This window comes from Octodon degus, unplaced genomic scaffold (genome assembly GCF_000260255.1).
Source record: "Octodon degus isolate 3935 unplaced genomic scaffold, OctDeg1.0 scaffold00146, whole genome shotgun sequence".
In the NCBI taxonomy this organism is placed as follows: domain Eukaryota; kingdom Metazoa; phylum Chordata; class Mammalia; order Rodentia; family Octodontidae; genus Octodon; species Octodon degus.
This window is the reverse complement of record NW_004524722.1, coordinates 7,424,950-7,434,072: the sequence shown is the minus strand read 5'-3', so window position 1 is coordinate 7,434,072 and position 9,123 is coordinate 7,424,950. Positions and strand designations below refer to the sequence as shown.

General features: G+C 36.6%; 1 protein-coding gene across 1 annotated transcript in view; it reads left to right on the top strand.

Moving 5' to 3' along the window:
- LOC101581862 (interferon-induced very large GTPase 1) overlaps nt 1-9,123 on the top strand; it is a 21,755-nt gene that overhangs the window by 1,621 nt on the left and 11,011 nt on the right. The gene's annotated exons all lie outside the window — the stretch shown is intronic.

Here is a 9,123-nt window from a genome sequence, read left to right as displayed (position 1 = left end):
AAGATAAAGCAAGACCTATATAACAAGAAACGTAACTTTTGTATCTGACAAGGTCAGTCAAATTCCCTCAGGATTTACCCTGAGACTCTGTAGTGTAGTTTATAGATCTGTTGTCAGTGTCAGCCATGTAGATGAGTCACAGCTACTGCCTTGACCAATTTGTTCTCTGTGAAAGCCTGAGAGAATGTTTTCTCTCTAGGTGACTCTCGTTAGCGCCTTTTTTAGTTCCAGTACATCCAAATGACTTATTCTTAGGACTCTATTTGTACTTTTTGTATCTTCTTCTCTGGGAGGCATGTCTTCTCTGAAGGTCCTTTTTCCCCTTCTTGCAGCTCCTTCTTGATTTGACAGCCTATAGCTATGGCCATGGAGACCTTTGCTGCATTTTCTTTTGTGAAATCATTACCTTACTCTTGCCAGGAGTTTAGGAGTCTTGGAACTGTCCATGCTCCATGTAACTGTTTCAAAAAGATTCTCTGGAAACCTTCCCCTTTTCTAGCTGAAGCGAGATTACACTGGCTTCCAGAATTTGCACTCATCTCTTATTCTTAAGGGTTGAAAATGAGCTTAAGGTCCAACTTCTTATAATTGCTTCTGGCAGGGGAGGGGGGGAGTAACCCTGCCCAACCCAGGATCAAAAGTCTTCAACTGATCTTCAACTTACAACATGTAGTAAGATGAGTTTTGTTCTTTTATGAGCCATCATTCTTTGATAGTCAACAAGGGAAGGTAGGGACATTATCAAGTCATTAATGCTTGAACTACTTTATATCTATGTTAAAGAAACAGAGTCCAAAATTTTAAAGTAGAATGCTGGCAAATAACAGGTCCAAAAAGTTATACAAGTCAGACAAAATTAGGTGGCATACACCTTTTATCTTTAATATTAATTTTTTTTTTATTTATGTGTGTGTGTGTGGCCAGCTCAGCCCACCAGAGTGCAGGGCTGGCTGGCATGTGGTGCTGGGGGATTGAACCGTGGTCCCTGTGCTTTAGCTAAGCTTGTTCTAAGTAGGTGCTTTAGACCACTGAGCCATCTCACCAGCCCCTATCTTTAATATTAACCTGTATTTGATTTGAGGTATTATCACAAATACAATAGGTAATTTAAGTGCATACAGGCACCTTCTTCTTTGGTCAAAAAGAAATCCAATGTCCTCCCATTTTAATTATAACAATGGCCAAGGAATACACCAAATGAAGATACCTATTTTGTGGCCATTAAAATTTTTACTCTAGGGTTCAGAACCCAGATCTGGCCTCTATTTTGTATTCCTGAAGACCCTCTATGCACAAAGATATCCTGTATATAAGCAAATAAAGTCATTTAGCATGCCTATGTCTGTTTATCTGGGCAACTACTTTGAAGATAACAATATGCAATATAATAACCATTGTTAATTTCCTATCACCTTGTTTTGAAATTCTGTAACATTTTGTTGGGTATTTTTCTCTATAAAAAAGACGGGGGGGGGGGAACCAAAAGAAAGTTAGTTTATACCACAAAAGTAACAAAGCTTAGCCCAAACCCAACTTTGTCACAAATGAGAGTGGATGATATTCAGGATAGACTAGGGAAGTATCTTTAAAAAGGCAAGCTATCCCCACAGACTGTCACTTGAAACAGGCCCTAGCATCTCCTCTACAACACCAGTCTCACATCTGATACCTTAGGATTCTGGCTGCCACAGGGCCTCGCCATGAATACACACTCCTAGGTTTCTAAGCAATGACTGTGCCTGTTCTCATTTCTTCCTTGACTCACTCCATTTATTCAAGTCTGGAATTAGGAGAGGGATTGGGTAAGTAGTCCCAGAGTCACCAATGCTGCAATGCTGCCTTGCACCTGCAGCCTATGACAGCACACCAACAACCACGGGGCCAGGACTGAGGTAGGACAGAAGAAATGAAGTCAGATAAAAAACAGAAAGGGAAAATAGTAACTTTTTAAATTTTACTTTAAGAAAATTATCTCTTCAGAACACAAACTTAAAAAAAAAAAAAAAAACCACAAACTTACCCAAGGTTACAATGCCTTTTTCTCTTCCAGGAAACTCATTACAAAAAATATTTGTAGATGTTGTTTTATGGGATTTCATTTTGTTTAGTTTTGCTTTGTTTTTTGTTTTGTTTTTTGTTTTGGGGGGGTTTTTTAGTGGAACTGGGAATAGAACTCAGACCCTTGCATTTGCCAGGGAAGCGCTTATTCTACTGAGCCATCTCCCCGGTCCCTTGTTTTGTTTTCTGACACAAGGTCTCACTCTGTAGTTCAGGCTAGGCTGGCAATGAACTCAAGCAACCCTGCCTCAGCCTCCCAAGTGCTGGGATTAAAGGCATATACCACCACACTCAGCAGTTTTATAGTTTTTAAGAATCTTTTACTTAGTAAAATTTTAGAATTTCTATAAACATTTTATTTTCAAGAGTTCTGAAAAAAAAATCCTGTTGATTTTCATTCACTTGTTCATTACAAAGGAGGGGCTCCTGTAGCTACCTCCCTATAGTATTTATTGATATCACTCATATTTAATTTTCATAATGCACATACTTACTATTAAATGATATATTTAACTTAGATGAAAATTGTTGACAATGTTATCTGATTGTAGGATATTAAAGAAAAATGGAAGACAAAGTTGACAACTTAGAACCTTAGACACTGGAGATACTAGAATAGATTAACTGTAACAGAAAAAAGGAGTACCCTGAGAAATAGCTGTTGACGCAGAAAATAAGATAATTTTCCCAGGCAAGGAAAGGAGTAAAGACTTTATTCCAACCAACACTATCAAGAGGGAGAGTAGGGGAATTTCTGAGAGGAATGGCAAAGCTAGGGTGAGGCATGGGGGGAGGTTCATAAAGGTTTGAGGATATGGAAAAATGTTTCAACAAACATGATTATTTATATAATGTAGTTATCCTTACCATCTAGCACCTTGTAGATCCTCCAGAAACTCCCACACTGTGTCTAAAATATGTTTCAAGTTGCAATTTGACAAAACTATCTCCTTTGGCCTAACTGAAGTTCTGTGTCTTCAGATAAAGAGATTGATACACATTAACTTTTAGAGAGGATGGCTTGGAGTTCACTAGGAGAAATAAAAGCGCCTTACATCAAAACTCTGTTTCCATCTTGTATAGTTTTTATCAGTACTGCTATATTGTTTTATGACTACTTTATACTAGCTAGGCAGGGTTGTTTTAATGGAGTTTTGTCGCTAAGGTTTATAATGCTTTTAGTGCCAATGAGTACCCTTATAAGGAAGAGGAGGTTTGGAAGGTAAACTTGGACTTTTGCGTTTTGATCCACCTTCAAAGGGATTTCCAGTAGGTGAAGATCTCATTTGCATCTCAGGTTCATCACTACACTGGATATTTATCTTCATTCTGTTATCCCAGGTTTTGAATATTCTTCTCTGTTTTCTCAAACTATATATCAACAAGCCTAACACTTGGCTGCGCTTTGCCCAGATACCCAAATCCTTTCTGATAAAGCTCAAGTTTTTTAATCATCATTAGACACAATAACACACCTGCGGCTCACTCTTGGTGTGCATTCTCTGACACATTACACACATTAACAAATGTATACCCTTACACCATCACAGAGGATGGGTTTGCTGCCCTCAAAAATCCTGTGCTCCATCAAATTACTTCTTTCTCTCTTTTAAGTGCTGCCACTTTTTGTTACTGCCTTTTCCAAATTGTTGTATAATTAGAATCATATCATACATAGTCTTTGTATATGGCTTTCTGTCATGAATTACTCATTTTAGCACTAATATGGATATAACACAGTTTATCTATTCACCTCTTAAGGAAGGATATTTTGGTTTCTTCTAAGTTGTGGCAATTATTAAAGCAGCTGTAAATAACTGGGTGTGGTTGTTCCTAAGTTTTCAGCTCTTTTGAGGAAATACCAACAAATGTGCTAGCTGAGTTTCATGGTTAAAGTGGGGGGAGGGGTAGCAAGAGACCACAAAATCATTTTTTTTCAAAGCAGCCACACCATTTTCCACTCATGCCAGTAATGAATGATAGTTCCTATTGCAATACATCCTTACCAGCATGCAGCACTGTGAGAGAGTCCGTTGTTAACCACTGTGGTTTAAGAACATGCTTCAAAGCTTCATATTCTGGAAGTTTGATCCTCAGAGTAGTGATGTTGAGATGCAGTGAAACCTTTAGGTTGAACCTAATGAATGATGACCAGATTGAGGGGCACCTCCCCTAAAAGGAATTAATGTAGTTCACAAAGAACCCCAGTTAATTCTTATCAAAATAAGTTGACCTAGAAGAGCAACTTGATCACAAACTCTCTGGTTTCCTGTCTTACCATGTGATTTCTGCATATGTTCCTGCTACTGTGATTCCATCCACTATGAAACCTTCATCAGAGGCCAAACAAATGCCTTCCTCCCAATTTTGGATTTTCAGTCTCTAAAACTACAAGTCTGATAAACTTCTATTCTTAATAAAATCACTCAGCCTCAGGAATTATATTACTGTAGCAGAAAACACACAAATACATTGGCCATTCTATTAAATATGTTATGGCATATCATGCTGTGTTAATTTGCATTTTTCAAATGACAACTGATGTAAAGTATATTATCATGTGTTTATTTTAACCTACATGTGTTTTTTGGTGAGATGTCTGATAGTCTTTGACCTATCTTTTAACTGAGTCTTTTCTCTTTTTTATGAGCTGTTTCATTTTATTGCTTTTATTAGAATATGTTTGTGACTGTGGAGATAGCCTAGTGGTCTAAGTGCCTGCCTAGGCAAGCTCAAGGACCCAGGCTCAGTTCCTGGTACAACATGCCATGTTAGCCCCACCCCAGACACAAGCTGAGCTGGCCACCAAGATTGGGCATGGTGATGCACACCTGTAATCCCAGCACTGGGGAAGTGGAAACAAGAGGATCACTAAGAGCCTGTACGAAAATATTAAAATAAAAAAGAAAATGCTTGCCATACATAAGTTACAATCTCTTGGGGGAATTATGACATATATAAAGCTTATTTATGTTCATTATTATAATCTCTTTATCCCCCTTCCAACATAATCCTTCCCATTTGCCCTGATCTCAGTGCCCTTCCTAAAACATTGCTTTCTCAGGTATCTTTTGAAAATATTTCCTCACAGTTCCTGGCTTATTTTCATAGTGTCTTTAATAAAGCAGAACTTTTCACTTTTAAAAGTTTTTTGAAGTTATTTCTTTCATAGATCATGCCTTTGGTTTGTATCTAAAATACCATCATCACTTTCAAGGACATTTAGGGTTTCTCCTGTGTTGTCTCCATTTTAGAGTTTTGTATTTTACATTTAAGTCTTCAATCCATTTTGAGATATTTTTCATATGTAGTAATAGATGTTATATTTTCATTTAATTATTTATTAGTACATATTCACAGTATATGTAGTTCATATTCATCATGGGGAGTTGATACATTTACATAATAATGCTTGATTCTCTTTTTAATCCCCTTACCCTTCCCTCCCACGTCCCCCCAATCTTTTTGGTATTATTAATCTTTTCTCATGTTTATAACACATAACATTTATATTCATTTAGGTTATTAGGTTAATATACTGTACATGTATATCTTGATTCTACTTATTTCCCCTCCCTCTCCCCTCTCTTCTTGCTTATATTCTCTTAGACCACTTCCCATTTACAAAACATCTGCCCCCTTTTCTTCTATTGCTCCTTTATTGTGTGCTCTTTGTTTGTACTTTGCCCTACTCAAATGAGATACTGTATGTGAATCTGATTTATTTCACTCAACCTTGTATTTTCTAGATGCATCCATTTTCTTGCAAATGTCTCGAATTTCTCCTTTGTATACAAGGAGTATTCTTTTGTGTACAGATATTTTCTTTTGTTCCAATCACATGTTGATGTATAGATAAGCTGCTTCCAGGATTTAGCTATTATGAACTGCACTGTTATAAACACTAGTATGCATATATCACAGCAATATCATGTCTTTAGCTCTTTAGGGAAGATACCTAGATGAGGGATAGCTAGGACATATAAAATTTCTAATTTTAGTTCTTTGAGGAATTTCCATACTGATTTCCACAATAGTTGTGCTAGTTTAACTCCCACCAACAATGCAGGAAGATCCCTTTTCACCACAGCCATTTCAGCATTTATCTTTTGATTTCTTGATGGTTGCCATTCTTTCTGGAGGAGGAAGGAATCTTTGCATTGTTTTAATTTGCATTTCTCTAATGGTCATGGATGTTAAACATTTTTCATATATTTGTTGACCATTTGTACTTCCTCCTCTGAGAAATGTATATTCATTTGCCCATTTCTCATTTGGGTTTTTTTATATTAGGTCGTCTAATTTTTTTTTTAGTTATTCATATATTCCAGATATTAGTCCTCTGAGAAATAACTGTCAAAAATATTTTCCCATTCTGTACATTGTCTCTTCTCTCTACTAATTCAATCCTTTGCTATCCATAGGCTTTTTAATTTGGCCTAACCCCATGTATTTATTCTTGCTGTTATTTCTGGTGCAGTTGAGGTTCTGTTTAGGAAGTACTTCCCCATACTTATTTCTTCGAGAGTCTTACCATTTTTGTAAAGATTATTACAAAGATTTTTTTTGAGACAGAGTCTCATTACATAGTTCAGATTGGCCTTGAATTCACTATGTAGCCAGGCTGGCCTCAAAAATCGTGACAATCCTCCTGCCTCCTCCTCTCTGAAATTACAGGCATATGTGACCACAACCAGTCAAGTGTTTTACCTACTTTATCTTCCAATAAGTTCAATGTTTTTGTTTTAATGTATAGATCTTTGAGTCATTTTGATTTTAATTTAGTGCAGGATGAAAGATATAGGTTCATTTTCAATCTTATGTAAACAGATATCCAGTTTTCCAGCTCCATTACACTATCTTTTCTCCAATACATACTTTTGTCTCCTTTTTAAAGACCAAAAGCTAAATGTGTCTGAAGATGTTTCTGTATTCTCTATTCTGTTCCATTGATCAACATGTCTGTTTTTGCTACAGTATGATGCAGTTTTTATTGCTGTTACTTTGTAGCATAGCTTGAAGTCAGGTAATGTAATGTCTCCAGCTTTGTTCTTGTTATCCAAGACTGCTTTTTATTGCAGTTCCATGTGATTTTTTGGATTATTTTCTCTAAGCCTATGAAATGGGGCTGGGGAGATGGCTCAGTAGGATAAGCGCTTGACTGGCCTATGAAGTATGCTGCTGTTTGATTAGGTTAGGGTTAGGGTTAGAGTGATATTTCTGTGAATTTTTGGTTTGCTTTCTTCTTTAATTCATCTTGTTTCTTCATGTCTTCTATAACCTTTTTTGTAGGATTCTACTGCTAGTACAGTGGTACTTCAGTTCACAAATGCAACTGTTCTCAAAAATTTGGTTCACAAATAGAAGAGTTTGAAAAAACTTTGCTTCCATTTTTAATGTCACTCCATGATGGGAGATTGAATCTTATCAGAAAGTTTGATTCAGTTCACAAACAATTCAGTCATAACCAAAATTGTGGAATGAATTAAATTCATGAACCAAGGTATACTGAATTTGCTTTCCTCTCCATTTGTGTCTCCTTTATCTGCCCTGGAAGAGTTGGGAGACCTTGGGAATATTCTGATGCCTTGCTTTCTCATATTCCTGGGTGTATGTATGCCCATTTGTTATTATGATCCCCAGGAAATTCAGATATTGGCAGAGAGAAAAAAAAAATTTTCAGTCAGTACTATGTTACCTTAGCTACAGTAGTGAATTCAGTGGCAACAGTAGCATCAAATGTCACCTGGATATTGAGCTTTGGGAACCACTCATGAATATCCTTAACCAGAACAAAGAAGACTATGATTTTAGTGAAGACAATTAGATCATCCCTATACTGACCTATATTCCTTCTGGATGTAACCAGAAGCTCAAGAATATACCACTAGACTGCTTTTTCTTCAAGAGTTCCCCTTTAATTATTTCACCCTAAATATGGGCTTCAACAACAGAACTCAGGCCCTATGGTCTTCCTGGTCTGATCCCAGGACTCTCAAGAGATCCCTATCTTGCTCTCCCCTTCTCGAATCCCATCTTCCAAAGATGTCTCTCACCAGGTCTCTGTGATAGGACATACTTCAGTCTGAAATAAAATTCTCTTCGTATTTATTTATGGTCTACGGCCATACCACCCTGAACACACCCAATCTCATCTGATCTCAGAAGCTAAGCAGGGTCGGGCCTGGTTAGTACTTGGATGGGAGTCTATACTCTTTTAAATGAAACAGGTTACAAGGGAGTATATGAGCTATTGTAACTTTTTTTGTTTTCAAAAACGCACAGAGATATCAAGAAAAAGATACTTTTTTTTATTTTGTTTTGTTTTAAGAGAGTACCTCACTATGTAGCTCAAGCTGGCCTTGAATTCACTATATTGGCTAACTTCAAACTCAGCAATCTTCTTGCCTTAGTCTCCTTAAGGCTTGGATTATAGGCATGTGCCACTATACCTGGCTTATACTTTTTTATAAAGTGACCCCAATTTCTTTTACTAATAAGAAATACAATGAATCCAATCTTTTATGACAGCACCACATTACCTTGATTGGTAAGAATGGTCTGAACCTTAGGTATAGATTTCATATCAAGGACATATATTTTATTTACTTTGAGAACTCTGGAATTTATACCCTGTGAACCAGAAACACCTGTTAAACCAGATGTCCAGAATGTTATTTTTCTGGTCACTAACGAACTGTCTGAAGATCTCTTCACTGCAGAGAATGTAGGTCTTTTGTACTCTTTGCCTAAAGAAACTTGATATGGATGAAGCTGAAACAAATGAAATGTTATATTCTGTCCAGAAAATGGGGAGGGAATATATAACACTGTTGAAACACTGCATATAGTCAAGCATTTAGATCTATATACATAAATGTGAATGACATCAATATATGGACAGTTCTTAATACAATAGATGCTATTAACTAGGGGAAGATAAACAGTAAAATATAAGTAACATAAACCAGGTTGTGTCTTCAAATGGTAGCAAAGAAAATCAATAGTATGAAATGAGCTACAAAGAAGTGACAAGGAAGAAACAATACCTTTTACAATAGCACC